An 18,733-nucleotide genomic window follows, 5' to 3' on the forward strand; every position below is an offset into this window, starting at 1 on the left:
CAGAAGAGGGGCAGCATCTGTTGAGACCTTTAACTCTTTGTATTGTTGTGGCTAACAGAGCTTCATTCTGATGAGACAAGCTTCTTGATTTAACACTAGAGAATTTAGTTTTCTGGAAAAAGGGGATATTTTTGGCCATAGTGGAAGATACAGAGCATGTGGATGCTAGATTCCAAGATGATTTACAATGCTGAGGCATCTATAAATCCATAGTGTTGAAAAGATATAAACATACCACAGGGGCCACTGAACAGTGGGAGTGGGAAGTTGTGGAGAGAAAACCAAACAAAACCGTTTCATCAAGCAATTTTTGATCTTCCTCTCGGCAGAGTATTGATTTTTGTGGCTCACTGTGTAACTTTGTATGCAATCTTTAACGGTTCAGTGCCATGCAATAGTATCTGTTCTCATTTATTTACAAGGTCAATCGTTACCTCAAACAGAGTGAACCCTATCTTTGCACCCATGTTCATTTCTTATTATGTGTTGCAGACCTGATATTTAGCACTAAGAAAATATGAGAAAAGAAAGAAGACCTCCCCACACACCAGTCACTCAGTTTGGAGTTTGCTGCAAACAGACATTAGGAATTACTGTTATGTTGTTTGATTTAAAATCATATTGATCTCTGCTCCTTTTCATTCGCATTTTCCCCACTCACAGCCAAATCCTCCCACACAGGCTTTGCTTTTGAAAGATCGCTTTCAGACAGTTTAAAGATGCCAGCCGCACTGCGAAAATTATTCTCGGAGAATATTACTTTAAAATACGTATTGATTCCGCTCACAGAAATGAGGCATTATGTGGGTGTTGAGTGGAGCAGGGAGATATGGCGGTGAAAAATGACACTGCGTCATGAGCTATCAGTTTCAGTGACTCAAAGAGAAACATCTGGTTGGACTCGGCTCCAAAGAATACAAACCCAGCTAAGGAGACTGCATAAGTTGGGAGCAGACAGCCTTCAAAACAAACGCCACCAGCTTTGTTGGCTTCTGACACAATTTGCTTGAGGTCTTATTCAGTTTCAGAGCCAGGAGTTACAATGATCTCCATGTGCAGGATAAACTTATTGCAATGCAGCGGGCTTAGCTACAAAGAAAAAAGGTGAAAAAGGTGCATTTACTGTGTATGATAACAGATACCCATCCTATGAATACATTACATTGTTACCTCTTTGGACACTGTACATAGTTTGGCCTCAGAGTAATCCATCAACCCAGGGTGAGAAATAGCCTTCTATATTTGGCCTCTGCATCTTTAGCTTGTTCTCTCAGTGGGTACAGGGGCAGCTGAGGAGACAACCCTCTCCATCAGTCATAACTGCTGGCCCAAGGCCCAGAGATCCTGTCACTAAGAGGCTTAAACCAAAGAATCTTCCCCTCATTCGTATAAAAGCCAAGCAGGTCAAAAGGTCCCAAAATGATTTGCATAGCCAATGAGGTACTGACTTTATGACTATAGTCCACTATTTGGAGTGTGTGCAGTAATAGTCTCTGAGGGCTAATTTCCTTAGCTGACACTTTTTTCTCAGTCAGTTTTTTTCTCAGTCAGTCCAGCAGCCAAATATCCTTAAACTGCTTAATCGCTAATAGTACTAAAGAGTTTGTCTGAGGATTTACAACCATCATCACCTCAAAAAATAACATACATCACTCTAAATCCTGATCAACCTGGATCCAGTTCATTTCAGTCATTTTCTTCTACATCAGCCCAATTTAAGGTATTAAACACCACCATGAGCCACAGAATATGAGCCCTATAAAATGCAAGTGTAAGACCAGCGATAGGAAAACATTTGGGGAAAGGAGCCGAAACTGGGAATTGCTTCTGTAACGCTGCTGGGTGACCACAAAAATCTGTCTGTGAACCACGTCAAGACTGTGATCATTATTTCACTCTTTTCTCCAGCTTTTCGTCTGCATTCGTTTACCACCGCATCAGCATTTTTCCTTCAAATGAAATCTGAAGGCATTCCTTTCCCTTTCCGCACCCTTTTCAGAGACCTCGTCAAACCCAATATGGCTTTCTCAACCCACTACAAGACATGTACCTCAGCAGTTGATGTTGTGCAATTACTGTACGTGTTTTAATCCGACTCATTATCTTTAAAACTTGAGTAATCAAGATTTGAACATGACAGAGATGAAGTTGATGGGAATTTGATTTCACCACAACAACGGTTTACTAATGAATTGACCTTAAGAGTTTAAATTAAATTTAGCAGCTGTGCTACTTCAAAATCTAGACTTTTTGGACATGCTCTGCTCTCAGAAGAAAAATGGGCATGAAATCTGAATACATATGAAATACACTGTTATTAAAAGCCCCATTGTGTAACTCTTCTACCATAAAATAACAGATTTTAAATTGCTATCTATGTGCCCCAGGAACAATCTCCAGAAAGACAAATATGTGATGTTTTATGGGACTAAGTCACATACCACCAACCACTGATTTTGGTGAAACTGGACTGGACATATTTCATGGAGAAAAGTAAACTGCTGCCAACTGTAGCTGCTGTTAGCTAATACTATTTCCATTTACTAGCCATGCTGTGAGCTCAGACCAACAGGGTAGTTTTAGTATTTGTACCACAGGTGTTCTGGAGCAGGAAGTTTTCCTGGGACATGCGAGAATGCTGACAGAGACCAGAGCCAGTAGAGTGCCAGAACCAGAGCTGGGCAAGTGGACAATGTTACCCAGCTCAGCGGCCTCTATGGTCGTAATGACAGAGGTGAAAAGACCAAAAAGGACGCTGAAGGAGAAAGCAACAAGTGAAAAGGAGAGAGTGACTGATCACCAGACGAGAGTAAATCTGGGACTGACTTTTAGTCGGTGAGAGCTTGGTGAAATAAAACGCTGAAAGACAGACGCTGAGCTGGGCTGACTGCTGTTGGACAAGTACAGTAAGTAATATTAGCTGGCTGCTATGTCTTGTGTTGTTGACCTTGCTTGATGTCTGGCAGTTAGCAAAGTTGTCCACTCACAGCTGTCCATATTTGCTACAGTGGTATTACACTCTGAAAGTGGGGGCGCTAAATTGCAAAAATACCAAATTCCACATAATCTCATTTTAGTACCTGTGGCACTGAAATTACAATTTCTAAATTTGTTGCATACACCAGTTAATCTGTGTGCAACTCAAAATGTCTTGCTGGTGACAATTCCTTTAATTTAGACATGATAAGTTTAATAGTAATAGGCCAAGAGACCACAACTGGATATAATCCAATTCACAGAATCCATAATATTTTTTAAACATGGTTTATATGGATTCTAAGTGCCGGTTTTAATGTATGTACAACTGGAATTACTAGTGATTTCCATTCTATACAGTATTTTGTGGATAAATATAAAGACCTGGCTCTGTTTATTTAGCTTAAATTTAAGCACTGAATTGAGTGTCTTCAGCCCATGATGATATATACACAAAACTGACTCTCAGTTGAAATCATAGAGTATACTTTTTCATTTGGTATGAATCTAATGTGAAACTTCTCTTAAATAGATGACTAGCACTCGGCACAATAAATGATCTTTGTTATTGTTCTGTGCTACATGAGCATATCATTTACTCCTAGTCATTAAGCATGTGCACAGTGTCTACAGTAATGTTCTTGGATGTTTCAAATCTGTGAGGCAATTTTTAAGCTGGAACATAAATATGCACTGGCAAAGGCTGATATCGTGTGGTTACAGAACCTATCCCACAGAGCTACTCATGGCTGAAATGATTGACATATTAAGTTTAAATAATGGTCTAGCCATCCCATGCTGTCTTCAAAGTGCAACTCGTGCAATTTCTAAAATGTTGAAAAGTATTAGACTCTTGGTTTGTACTACAAGTTGGCGCAGGATCTCATCCTATAAGAACTGAAGTTGCAGGGTGGTTTGAGAACGTATTCCTTTATCCTGTTTAGAATCCAAACCTCTGTCCAAGTGGTGTATACATTTCACGCATAAACTCAACTAAGAAATACTCCATTGTGTAATATCACAGCACAGTTTGCCAATGCAGATGCTTTTCAATAAAAGCAGGCTGATAGACAAACTTTAAATGCAGGTATTACCTCCTGGATACACAAGAAAGTAGCATAACCAAGGTAATTTGTGCATCCATGCAAAAATAGTGTTACTAGAACCTTGCTGATAAAGGAAACTACTCCTAGGACTTATTGACGAACTCCAGTTGCCTACAAGTTAACAGCGAACAGACTAGCCAGCCAGGAGCATGCTTCTTGACGCCATAAAAGCAGCTCTTTGACCTAGCTAACTCTGTCACCAGTGGGATAATAAATTCACACGGTTTATTCGAGAGTCTTCTGTCTCATAACTGACACATCCTCTTTTGTGAGGCAGTTTATACTCCATCAAAGAGGATTACATGCAAGTAGATGGTGGAACAAAGCCAATAAGCTATAATAGCCTATAGCCTCTTTTGGTTCCCTCTAAGGTCAGCATTGTCTGGACGGTTTGCTGTTGGTCAGTGGTTGCGGATTGTCTCTTCACCAAAGTTAAACATCAACATGAATTATTTCATCATTGTGACCCAACAAAGGAAAGATGACCATTAACACTAACAAACTCAACTGAAAGTTGAGGGTTTTTTTTTTTATTATTGTTGAAGTTTGTGGGAATTATGTGATGGAGATGACATAGAATCAATAATTTGTCATGGTTTGGTTTCTTGTAAAAAGAAATATGCATTACCGAACATACATAATATTCTTATCTGTGATTCTGATTGGTTAAAAACACAGATGTTATATTTATATCAAAAAGATCTTTGAATGACTTTCTTATGATCCTAACTGTTTGGATTTTTTTTGCTTCCCCCCTGCCTGCATGATATGCTCCCACCACTTTTCTTCACTCTGTATTCAGTACAGTCATGCATTGCAGTCATTTCTGTCTAAGGAGAATAAAAACCAGAGGGTATACATTTAAATGTATACCCTCCTCTAAATGTACTACTAGTGTTTGATGATGTTATCCCACTGTTGCATCTTCTGCACTACTTGTAGCAGACAGCACTTGTGACTCTCAAGAGTCCTCATTCTCCGCTTGAGTTGACCACCACCCAAGCCAAGAGAGGCGGCATGAAGTCATCACAAAAGTCAAGAGCTACTGTGCCACAGACTGATGTTCAAGGAGGGAAGAAAAGTTGGCAGAAAATCAGTGTTGTGTCACTGGAAAGGATTTGCACGTGGGAGGAGGGAGAACGAGGGGAAGTAGGGAGGGAGGATTGAGAGAGGAACTCGGGCTGAAGCGGAAGAGGAATGCATTGGAGAGAGTTAAAGGAGGCTGAGGGAAAAACACTGGATGAATAAAGTAAAATGAAGAGATATAAGGAGGGGAAGGAGGGAAAAGAGGCTTGTGATTGTGCAGTAGAGCGAATGGCTGTGTTGATAGAGGAGGTGAAAGACATTTTCTCTGGCTCCAGGCCCAGCTGGTGTCTACACTGGACCGCTGCGGGTGTCAGATCTTTATTCCAACCCTGGAGACAGCTGGAGGTGTCAACGCCGAGCCAGCCTCAGTTATACTTCCCCACAACACTCAGTCATGTGTTTGTGCACCCAGCAGTCCTACTGTCACAACAAGCAGATATCATATTGACATAGGTTCTCCCTCATCTTATGAGTATTTGTTCAATATTTCTGAATCAAAGGTTGGATTTGTTATTTCACCTCTTTAACAAAATATATTTTAAAAGGGAATAAAACTCACAAGTTATGTTTTGAAACTGTAAAATGGCCACTTGAAAACCAGTAATCACTTGTGGGATTTATAATCAAGCATGACAAGACCCAAAAGAAAAGTTATAGAGGGGCTTTCATGCCCCATTTACATTGAAACAATCACTCACTACTGGGGTTTCAAATTCTCAAGAACCACAGACAGACATTTTAGGGGTTAGCCGTCTAACTACAAATCAAACTGGTAGGAAGGCATTTTATACATTTCTTAATGGGTTCCAGAGGAGAGGATGGCTCTCGACTATCACATGTGTCTCTGAAGCTCCCATGATGCCTTTAAAGGGTCATCACTTTAAGTATGGAGAAGGCTATTTCAAGCTATTAGAAAAGATGAGAGGAATTCATTTCTTTTCCTGTTTAGTTGAATGTGGTTTTTTTTGTTTTTTTTCTCAAACTGGGTACAAAAAAGGTATGTGACACTGAGTCACAATGGAGAGAGCAGGAGAGTGCAGTGTGCATGAGTAAGGCACATTCCTTAGTAATGAGGTTAGTTCTGGTCTGATAGGTGAATGAGGATGATATGACAGTCTCTGCAGGAATCTGGTAAGAGCAACAACAGGTCTAAAATGATAAGTTTAGCACCAAAATAATATTCAAAACTTTTAACAAAAAAACAACGTGAATTATGTCCTTTGATGATTCAAAAAAAAAAAAAAACTTTTTGAAAGAAAACAGGTAACGTCTGTCCTTTGCCGGGCTGGAATTCTTCCTGTTGAGATTTGACAGATCACTGTGCACTCAGCTGCAGTCTTCTTCAAAATAAAGTGTTCATTTCAGGGAGGGAAATCATTTACTATCTATAAATCAGGCAGGATAAAAGGACTGAAAACCTTAGAGGGATCACTTTGTAGGGCTAGGCTTCACTTTTTTCGTATAATTTAAGAAGGTTAGTTTGAATGTTTGCAAATAACTATGGACAAATACTACCAGCAGCACTATCTGCAACACTGTTGGTAATTTTCAAGATAAAAATGTGTCAAAGGTGCTAAAAAGGAAGAAATATGGAAAACGGAACCCATAGTCGGCACAATTTGTTTCACTCTGTCCACAAGCAAACAGCTCTGACACACTTTACATATCGTTGCACGGCCTGCATCAAACTCAGCGAGCAGACGTGTTTATGGGAAATGGGATGCCTAATAAATCTTTGGCATAATGTTATTGAATTAGTAGGGACTTAGGAGCAGATACCATATTAAATCCTGTCTTTTCCAGTTCACTGCTTTTGATAGCAATATATTACAGTCCCACATGATATACTTGCGCATCCGCCGTCGTTTTTCATCACCTCTAGTGGGGCACTGGTGAGGGGTGACGATGAATAATAAATGAGTCGGAATTTTCTGATGGAATTTCCATTTGCGCTGTGAACAATTTTCAGGAAAGAGGATTTACACTTAATACCTCACGGTGCCCCCTCCAATACTTGCTGTTTGTAGCACAGATTAAGGGTGAGATCTCCATCACTTCCATGGCATAATGTGATGTTTGCTGCCATTTAAAAAATACTCATTAATCTAAGGACTCAAATCTTAGTTGTTTGAGCTGAATTACAGCCGCGATCACTGGAAAGGATATTGGTTAAGTATCAAATCTACAAATACACAAGTCTAATGCGCAGCAAATAAACATCTTATACCCTAACACTACATCTTTACAAGTGTAAATCTTATGATGTCTTATTTTCATCAAGTCTGTTTCTCTGATTTGTAGAAGATGTACTTTTAGCTTTGGTTATGGCAATAACCATTATTAGTATGATGCTGTGAGGAACTATAACATTACTATATCAATGAGACTCTTATCAGTTAAATGAATCATGATGTGATGATCAGGTTGATGGTCATTCCCACTCTGCGTCCCATATGAATGTAATGTTAAGTACAATCTCCCACAAGAACTATGTAACTTTTCACATCACACACCACCAGAACCGCAGGCAGGCAATATAGCTAAACAGAGACAGGACAGAGTATGGCAGAGATGAAGAGAGGAGAACAAGTTGGAAGCTGCTAGAAAAGACTGAGCCTGACTGGCTTTTAGTTGTTGGCAAAAGTATAGTGAGATAAAAGCCGGAAGACTTGCTTCATGTTTGGCTGTGTTAGGTTAGCAAAGTTGTTGACTTGCTAGTTTTGGATCAACAAATGCATGTCAGCCACTGTCCAGATTTAGATCCGAGGTATTGCACTCTGAAACACTGACATTAAATCACACAAAAAACAACTCCTCCATAATGTTGCTTTGAGTGTTTTATTTTATCCTTGATTGAAACTAAATGCTGAAAGCGTCAGACCAAGTTCAACGATGAATATCTTGAATGTAAATGTTACACTTCCATTCTGTCAGTTCCATTTAAAACATATAACTTTCCATGCAGTTATGATCTGGATCTGGTTAAAAGAAAAATGCCACATGTGATGAACAGTAAAGATTCAGGGCTTTGCTGAAAACATTCAGAGCTTAAGCCCCACTAAGCCCACTGATGGTGCCGGAGGAAAAGTCAGCAGCTCACCATGTCATTGGGATTCATCCTCTGGGGACCAGGAATATCTGTACAAAATTTCACAGCTATTCATCCAGTAGTGACAGAGATATTTCAGTCGGGACTATACAGATGGACCGACCAAACGACACTGACATGGCTAGAGCAACAGTGCTAGTATATGTGCATGTTTAAAAATCCAGACAATGTCCAGCACTATTTTATCATGTCACCATAGCCTAGAGTATTGTGTTTTCATATCCATCCTTCCTTTTTCAACGAGCATTCTAGTGACAAAAAGCTAAAATTTCAGCATAATTTTTTAAGAAGAAAAAAATCTAAAGTAAAGGCCAGCAGAGTCACAATTTGAGTGACAGGCGATCACAGCTTAAAAGACCACAGCAATGCCCTCTTATCACCTAACATGTCAACATAATAATCCCAGACTCGTCTCAGTCGTAAACTTCTCTCATGCATCGGCTCCTTGCTTTGACCTTTCCTCTCCTTACAATGTTTGTAATGCAGGAAGTTCGCCCCACTTTTCCTCTGGATGAAAGCAGAAGCTCAGTACCTCACAAGTAAATGTAAACACGTTCACACACACACCCTCACATGACATCGTTCCTTTCTTCCCAACATGGCTCGTAATCGGATGCCTGGATGCCCCTTGCCATCCCTCATTACCCAGCATTCCTGAGGGCTACATGCCGAGGGTGCGGCAGAGAGACTGGTGTGAGGTTGGCGCGGGGCCAGGTGACAGTGATTGATCGAAGTATGATTGATGGCTACAGCTGATACACCAGCTCTGTTTCCAATTGTTGTTGGATCTGGCACTTCTCACCTTGTAAAAGTGCTTTAAGGGGAGCTTTGGGATGAATGAGGGTGTAGTGTTAGAGGATGGTAAGTGTAAAAAGTGGTTAAGTGGTAGAACTTGGATGGATATTTCCTTATTTTAATGCTTTCAGACAGAGAAAGGATGTGGAAACTCAATACCATAAGCATTGTTGACTGTAGAAAGGTTACAATTAATTTGACCTTTATATATGGATCCAGGAGGCATTGTAAGGACCTGAAGAATTCCAAGTAGTAGCCTGTGACTGATTGACTCAACAAAAACTCATATTTTTGTGCAGAACCATCATTCAATCTTGAAACAACAAACCGTTAGCTGAGGATAGAACAAGGCAAGCCAAAGTACATTTTATTGAGACAGTCCTCCCAAGAGAACAACATCTCCAACAGTCTCAGCCAATGTCCAAAAACAACATTAGTTTCCGTTAAGGTGACAAAGTCCTCTAGCAGCAGTAGGAATGACAACTATGTTCAATTGGGATGCAGTGTGAAGTTACAGAGCAACAAGTTCTGCAGAAGCAGGTCGGAGTGGAGGGATGGGTCAGTGAAACTGACACAGGAGACCACTGTTCACTGAAAATTTCCAAACATTGGTTTCTCTTAACCATGAATAGCATTCCCTGACCTTAACCAAGTAGTTATTTTAATCCAAACCATGTTCTTTTCCTAACCAAGTTGTTTTTGTGCCTAAACCTAACCGAACCTAAATCATGCTTTTTAAACGGTTTTGAAAAGGCATTGACAAATGATGAAGTAACGCCAAAAAGGGCGCGAGGTCAGAAAATTACAGTAGCCCTGAGAGCTCAAGTCACTGAAACTTAAGGAAACACATGCAAAGAGACAAAATACAAGCAAATGAATACATCTCCAGCATTTTGACTAGCACTCACTTGATGGTGAACACTCACTTTAATTGTCTAGTCAGCTAACTGTGCACTTCCCTAGGTATGATCATAACTTTTTTTGTTTTCTGATGCAAACTGCAGCGTTTCTGTATTTGGTTATTCTCTTTCACAATGTAGTGTTTTGTTTTCTAAATTCTACATGTTGTATAAATTATTCTATTTGAATGTGTTTTCCAAAGTTACATTAAGTTACCTCTGTGGAAACGGGAAACATATTTAGTCGGTTTACTGGGAGGACTAATATGACGCTATAACTGTGTCTCAATTCAGATACTTCTATTAATCCTTCTATGTGGTACACTATGTACACTCTGTACTTCCCAACATACTGTGCTAATTTCAGGGTAGTGTCTCAATCTGAGTGCTGCCTTGTGACGATCGCAACATTTTACTGCTTATTCTTCTTCTTTGCCGAATTGCAACCAGAATTGTTAGTAGAGCATTAGCGTCAACATTTGACGGCCAGACTCAAAATATAAAACATGTACAACTTACGTTTCATATTGCGGTATTCACTACAAACACTATGTAACCAAAATGGCAACCATTGAGAGCGTGTCCAGTGTGTGTCTGTATTTTGCCACGTGACAGTAAGACCCCACTTATGTACTCAAAATAGTGTGTATGGTGTAAATATGGAAGTATGCCAATTGAGACACAGCTAGTGAAATGATATGTTAATGTAGTCTTAAGTCATACAAACCACCTAATCATATAATATATATGTTTCCTTACCCAGAAGCCTCACACTTATTTCTTTGTGAGATATATATAGGTATGAATATATCCAGTGTTAAGATATAAAGCAGATTACATTCATTTCATTGAGTCACTATTTTCTGCAGTCAGACTTGTCACCAATAATATCCCACTTCCTGGACAGATCTTGAGGAAATAAGTGTATATGGGTGTCGTTGTTGAATTTAGCCACATTTCTGGCAGGAAAACCACCAAGAAAAATCAAAGAAATTTGTGCACACACAATGTTGTGTTTGTGGGGAGAGCTTTCCTATGTATTTTGTGAAGTGTAATGCTGATCTTTTGCTCATACTGCTGAACAGTGCAGGCATTGAATCTGGATAGACATTGTTAAGGCAGTGATGTGATGTGTTTTAAAAGGCAGAGATCTCAAAATCTCGGCACATTAAGTACTATTTGAGCCACTGGTATTAATGAACATCCGTGTTAATCCCCAACCATGGCTGCGACTATTTTGTCCTGAGAGGCCAGTAACGATCATAATTGTTTCCATGTTAAACGGAAATACCCGTTCTTTCCTTCCAAGTCTTCTAGGTTAGATGTTTCGCTGAGGTGAACAGGTGGAACAGCTTTCACCACCCTGCTACCCCATGCCACAGCTCCACTCTCCTCGCTGGGAGCTGCATAGCTAATTCCTTTGCCTTTTGAGTTCCTGGTTGGCAGCCAAGCGAGAGTTGCAATGCGTCCCAGCAGGAAGGAGAGCTACCAGGAGAGCCAGGGTACTTCACAGCATACTGACGGAGGGTATGGAAGGACATAAAAGCCTCATCTGTGACCTTCTGAGACACCAATAGCTATCTGCCCTTTACTGCACTGCTGTGGTCCTATATTGCATCAGTAGAAACAAAGAAAGAATAATTGTCTCACACCTACAGCTTAGGTTCATGTGACTTAACTTATGGTAAGATAAAATTTGTCCACGCCATTTTGGTGTAATAAATTGGCAGGTTGCGTTTGGTGGAAAGATACAATATAGACAGATTTAAAAGAAGCTCACTTGATGCTTTTTTACACTGAGAGATGGTGATGATGGATGGGTGCCCGCTCACACAGTCAGCTGCCAATCTGACATTTTTACCAAAGCCACTGATATTAAAGTTACTGAAAAAATGACTCTCATGTAGTGTAGCAGTAGACTTTATTAAACTAGTGATAAAAAAGTCTGTTCTGGTTCCAACTCATTCTTATTTTGGCTGCTCTGGTTCAAAAGATAAAGGGATCTGTGGTTTGTATGCTGAAGTAATTGGACTGATAATTGGGTGTCAGGAGAGAAAGGAGCAGGTGGGCACATTAGAAATCGTCACTTGTTTATCATTGAAGGGGAAAAAAAACTGGACATTTTCTTTGCCGATTTTTTTTGTTTGTTATAGGAAAAATATCAGAATCCCGAAAGCTCAGAATAGTGTTGAATATACCAGTTAGTTATTGATTTATCTCATTTTCATCCCTGACTTTTTTCTGCTGTACAAAGAAGAGAAATCTCCTTTATGGTGTTTTTCTTTTGTGGCCATAGACCAGTTATGGAGTCAGGAGTTGATCGATCTGTTTCCCCTAAAGATCCTTGAAGTTGAGTGGGATTGGTGACAAAGCCTTGGTTCTGTTAATATGGGCCCCCAATGACCTGATGGTATTTGAACTGCCCTTCAGGTCCAGTGATCAGAATGCTCTGTGTTATAACCATGAGCACCATGGAAGGGGTTAAGACTCAGTTGGTCCGCAAGGGCCAAGCCTCCAACATACTAGAGGATCTGCAGTTCTCTTTGCAAGGATCATGGAAGTACAACCTGTCAACCTTGGCTGAATTCGTGTTTCACTGGCCATTGGAAAATATCAATCAATCATTACCTGAAGCCCACCGTTCAATAGCCGCAAATCCAGTCTGTAAATGTTTTTTTTTTTTTCTCTTTGGAGTATTTTTTTTTTAAAGTCTTGCTTTAGTATTTCTATCAATAAGTTTGTCAAAGTATAAGGCATCATTTATCTGAAGTCTCACTCTTTACACTCTATACTCTACAAAATTCTTTAAAAACAGTGTTCAAGACCATCTTCTTAGAGACTGATGTGTCTATAACCATTTGTAAATTATTGGGTTGGTGCAAAGAACAGATGAACCTATAGAATTAATGCCCATAATTCCAAGCTGTGCCTCAGCATGTACATATAGCAGGTCTGCAATACATTAAATGTAATTAAATAATTCAACTCTGTGTCTGTTTAGATGAAATTTGCAACCGTTTGAGTTTGCATGTCAGATGCATCATGTTATGTTTATATATCTCTCTATTATGGTCTCTCCAATTCCAATTTCACAACTGCAGTATCCTCTAATCTTGGAGTGCTGCTCAAACAAGTCCTGATAATGACATTTCTTGGTACTGAAAATAATCACATTGCCGCAATTATCTTTTGGAATAACGCCGCATGAGCAGTAGAGGGAGAACAGGTTTCGTTGCATCACTGTAGGCTACAAAACACTCTTACAATCAATCTGTTCCCTAGAATAGAACATATCAAAAAGAACAACGCTATTCATATAAAGACATACCACTTTCACTGTTGCTCAATGTAGGATCTACTCACTCCTGAGGTTTCACAGAATGATTTTTCTCAGAAACCTCTCTGGTCCCATTTATCAGATACATTACCTCACAATGTTTGGCCTAAATACTGAATTTATATATTCTTGACATGATACAATGCAAGTTCAAAGGGTTATTCACAGCTGAATCTCACAAAAAACAGAATGTGATCCAATAAAGTTTGGATTCATTTTAATAATCAAATTTTGCTTGTGCCATATATAAGTAACATGTGAGAATATGATGCAAAAGAGAGAATGAGAGAACTGTAAAATTGCCTGGGGGGAATGTTTGTCCCACCACACATATAAAATGAAGTCATGTGCACCTCTGGGAATGTACAGCGTTTGTGTGATCCATCACATCAGGCATTATCAGTCATATAATGACGGCTTTGGTTCCACTCCCGTGCTTTATTTTCTCAAACACTCCTCAGACCTTTTTTTTCCCAAATAATAAACTATCTCATCCCTTTTTCATTACACAAATATTCCAAAGCTGGAGTAGCCTGAAGGTTAGAGAAGCTTTCTTATGACCGGAAGGTCATATAGTCTGAATCTGCCAGATTGAAAACCTGGGTTGGGGAACTAAATAAATACATGAAAACCTAAATCACAGTGCCTTTGAGCAACTTATTGTACTCTTGCTCGCTCCAGTGCGGCTGCTCAGGGCAGGATGAAATCCCTTTTCACCTGTAGTTACTCCCCAAATATTTATGTATAAAGTTTAGATTTCATAAAATATTACAATTCAAGTTTCCAGGGGGATTTAAAACATTTTTTGGACTAAAACGATAAACAATCATGTTTTATATCATCAAACAACAGTAAAAAGTGGATAAGTCTGTATCTGTTAGACACATTTAAGAGTGGAGGGAGGCAGAGGGAGGGGCACAGTTATTTGAAATGATCTGGACCGAGTATTAACACTTCCAGTTACATCTATCAACAATCGGGGCTGTCACGTCAAAGCCAATGTGTTTCCTGTTAGCTGAACACCGTTCGTGACAGCCCTGCAATTAATTGAAACATAAGAGAGAAGGGGGAGAATGCTCCAGGGTTAATGTGGCCTTGGCTGACGCTTCACATGCACTGCAGCCCCCAGAAGACACACAAAGCACGACGTATCCAGCATTGGTTTAGCCTAGCTTCAGTGTCAGCAGGCTAGTTTTCCTCCAAGTCAAGGGGAACCAGATGTAACTTTACACTCAGCGTTAGCACTTTTATCATGTAGAGGCAGCCGCTGCTGAAATGTCCCGTTCGTGACGAGGTTACTGTTCTGTAGTTGTAAAGTCTGCTCTTCAGACAGTATTAGACGTCGACGTTCTGATGATCATAAGATGTACCGACTTAGTACATGGAAGTTTGTAGATATATAATGGAAATACTGAAGTGTGGAAAGTCGGAACAAAGGAGTGGCTGGATGGACTTGCTATGAGGGAGACCATCCAAAAGATAAGAGGTTTGATCTCAGCCACAGCTTATGTGTCCTATGGCAAGACACTAAACTCATAGTGTGCATTTGCAATATTTAATAAATACCTAATAGTAATTTAAATAAACTCTGAGGTCAAACATTTGCATTTGTCATGTCATGTCCCAGATTAAGATTGATAAACTTGGGAACTCATCAATAAAACATGTTTTGTCATTTACCAAGCAAAAATGTCAAATCTTTGCTGGATCTAGCTTCTAAAATTAGATTAGATTAGATTAGATTAGATTAGATTAGATTAGATTAGATTAGATTAGATTAGATTAGATACTTTATTGATCCCTAAAAGGTAAATTCGGTAATGAGGGTGTTCTGCGTTTCATATCTTTGTAAATGGAATAGCTTTGGATTTTTAGACTGCAGGTCAAAGAATATATTCTATTTAAACAAGGCATCTTGGTTTTTGGGAAATTTCAGCGGCTATTTTTGATTGTTTTCTGTCATGTTTTAGAGTAAACGTTCAATCAATGACCAAAAACAGAGTCAAGAGATTAATCCTTAATGAAAACAGCCTAAATCGTATTCTTAAGGGACAGTTTAGTTATAATGCATCTTTGACCTAGTTTGTCCCAGCTGTTGTGTGTTTATTTTACATCATGAGAGTTAGGATTTTAGCTGAATTGTTTTAGAACAAAATAATTAAAAGCCTTTGTCATATTTTAAGTAGATACAGTTGCTCCTTGACTTGAAAACTTTATTTTCCCAAGTATATCCATCTGTGAGGATTTAGGCCATGCTTTCACATTGCTCCCTCTGCAGTTATTGTGTGTGCACATGTGTCTGTGAATCTGTCGTGACGACTGACTGATGTGTTCTGTGTCTATATCGGGGGGGGAAACTGTATTTTCCTTAGATCTATAATTGAGCATCTTTTTTTTTTAAACTATAAAAAGTGTTTTGACAATGACAAACTACCACTGCTCTAATTTTGTACCAACATTTGTACGACTTTGTACACTTTCTTATGTTGGAAAACTCATTTAGTATTCTAAGTCATGTCCAACATTGTGTGTGTGTGTGTGTGTGTGTGTGTTCCCTCTGTTCATTACAATGGAAACTGTTGTGTGACATTCACAGCATGCCAGGGGTCAGCAGCACCAGCCCATAGCAAACTAGCACGTCAGTCAAAAGACGTACTTGGAAACAATCTTAAGCATTATTTATGAGGCTGGCAACTGTCATTACAATGAACTATGACATCACCTAAGCTTCACCCATTAAGCATTTATTTGCAGCAATGTGGCACCTCACACATCAAAGCTGTCCGTCTGGTATCCCCTGCACCTCCGACAGCCTGAAGCTAATTACATGATCTGATGGTTATACAGGGAAGGTTGTGACTGGATGCTCGCTGCCGGGACAGTAAACATGCTCAGCACCACCTCAACAACAACAACAGCTGTTGTGCCCTTGAGCAAAGTGCTAAACCCACAACTGTCCCGGTAGCTGCTCATTGTGTAAATTGGGCAGCTCCCGGATGTTAACCAAATCTTTTGTGATGAAGGGCTGCCAAAAAGAAAGGAGGCGGCTCATCTGCTAAACTGACATGACTTTGATTTTAGACTCTACTTGTCGACACAGTGACAGAGCAGATTGTCCTTTGGCCCATCTTGAAAAGGGTCAAGTGCGAACTACATGTCTACACGTCTTCTGTCCAACTTTAAGATGTGGCAGTGTTCTTCCACACTTGACTTACATTCAACTCTTTAACTTTAAACTTTTTAGGTGTAACCAGTCAAAACATATGTTCTGGAAATCAGTGATGAATATGGCGCCTTTCATGATAAGAGAATCTGTTGTATGGTTATTTAATCAAGTCCTAAAGATTTTAATTTACTGTCACAGTACATCATCATAAACATATAAAGACTCCATGTACACAAAAATGTCGCCCCATCTCCAAAATAATCCAAGATCAGAACCTCTGGTCACTCTCAAATGCATTTTAAAGAGATTAACAGTAACAATACCAATTAATACCAACCAATTCATGGTTGCTGATGCTGTTTAAAGTTTGTTTGAATTGGAATTTTTTGTCATTTCTAAGTTAAACACTGTTAGGACGGTGACTTTTAAAGAATGTGTTTAGAAATCTATCAGCTGTAATGGGGCCATTCTGGCATCATTAGGGTGGTATTAGGGTCTGATATTTCCTTGAAGCATTAAGTAGTTTTTAGAGCAAAGAGAGAAAGTCTGTAAAACTCCATAAATGAACGTTTCTATGGGCCATGTTTCGCCTTAAGCTCTATATGAGATTCGTACAGGCAAAAGAAACATATGCAACGTCATTTCCCTTTAGGAGCATGAAAACATGATCACACTTTCACTTAATATCCAGATTTGCCCTCTGGGATCAATACAGTTCATCTTTTCTAATGATAGTGTCACTTTGATCTTCAGATATAAGCAAGCAAAAAACCTTTGATTAATTGTCTTGTTTTGAAATCCTGCCTCGAGGTGAGTTCACTTTAATGTGGGAGAGGAAGCAATCCTGGAACAATCCAGCTCCTCTCACACTGACATGAACAAACAAGATTTCTGATTAACTCAAACAGGAAGTTCACAAACGCGTTCAGAAAAAACTTTTCAGGCCATTAAAGCCTGCCACTGTGCCAAATAATATCTCCACCTGTTGAATTTTAACAGTTTGAGCTTAGAAGACTACTGTTTTGTACTGTGGGTGTAATAAATTATAGAATTCATTCAAATCAAATGTAAGATCATAATACTGTAACACAATGTTGATAAGGAAGCCCTGAGGCTCCAGAGTTTTATTGTGCTGCAGTACGTTTGTGGTTTTAATGACTCATCATGTAATATGGCTTTACACAATGGCAACATTTAAGGGCATACAGCTCCCTTGTAAAACTGATTGTTGGGGCATTCATGCCTTTATTTGACATAATGGCTAAAAAACAGAAAGGAAAGAAAGCAGGTGACATCAAAAGTGGGCCACTGCAGTAAGGACTTGGCCTCTGCACACGGGGCGCCCAATGAAAGTTAGCATTCAAACTGAGGTTACAACATTTCTGATATCTTCATCTCATATGAAAGTCTGTTCTATATGAGAACCTGTACATAAAGATGACGTTTCCATCTCTTTTAAAAAGGTAATGGCTACATAGTAGTATTCAAAATGCCTGAGTCAATTTAAACATTGAGATTTTTTAGTTTTTTTTGTATGTGTACTATCAACAGTCTCAAGAATGTACATAACCAAATGCCACTACTAGAGGGTTGCAATATGATTATTTGTTAGGACAGATATTATTTTTTTTCCATTGAACAGTATGATTTATTATGAAAAGAACCATAAGCTATGAGATAGAACAGAACAAGGCACAACCAGCACCATTAGCAGACTTCAGCAGCCATCCGCCTCACAAACTGCAAAGATCAAAGTTTCAACCTTTCTCAAAACCTTTTATCTTTCACCGACTTGAATAATTTCTCTTCAGCAGAATCGTGCCATAATTAGCAAACTGATGGTGATGGACTCTCATAAGGATTAGTCTTTTCTGAAAGGTCCAATGCATAAGACTTAGGGTGCTTTGTTTACAGAACACTGCAAAAGAAGAAAAAGATAATATACATAGCTATGTTTACATTAGTGCATAATCATGTGAAAATAAGAATCATTGTGTTTTTGATTCTATAGAATTTGACTTTTATATCAGCGCCAAATGCCACTAAACCCTCAACGCTGGTTCTTTAATAACAACCCTCAAACAACTAAACCACGGCTTTCTGGATCCCTTTTATTTTTCCTATTTTCCAATTTTTTAAATATTATTTTATTTTACTTATTATTTACTTATTATTTTTGTGACATCTTTGGCATCATTCCCAGGAATCACTTTGACAAATCTGTCAAGTTCTTCCACATATCCTTAAATTTTCATTTAA

At 39.1% G+C, this 18,733-nt stretch overlaps 1 long non-coding RNA gene across 2 annotated transcripts in view; it reads right to left on the minus strand.

Moving 5' to 3' along the window:
* LOC113747286 (uncharacterized) overlaps positions 1 to 18,733 on the minus strand; it is an 86,497-nt gene that overhangs the window by 33,156 nt on the left and 34,608 nt on the right. The gene's annotated exons all lie outside the window — the stretch shown is intronic.

Source organism: Larimichthys crocea, chromosome I (genome assembly GCF_000972845.2).
Source record: "Larimichthys crocea isolate SSNF chromosome I, L_crocea_2.0, whole genome shotgun sequence".
In the NCBI taxonomy this organism is placed as follows: Eukaryota; Metazoa; Chordata; class Actinopteri; family Sciaenidae; genus Larimichthys; species Larimichthys crocea.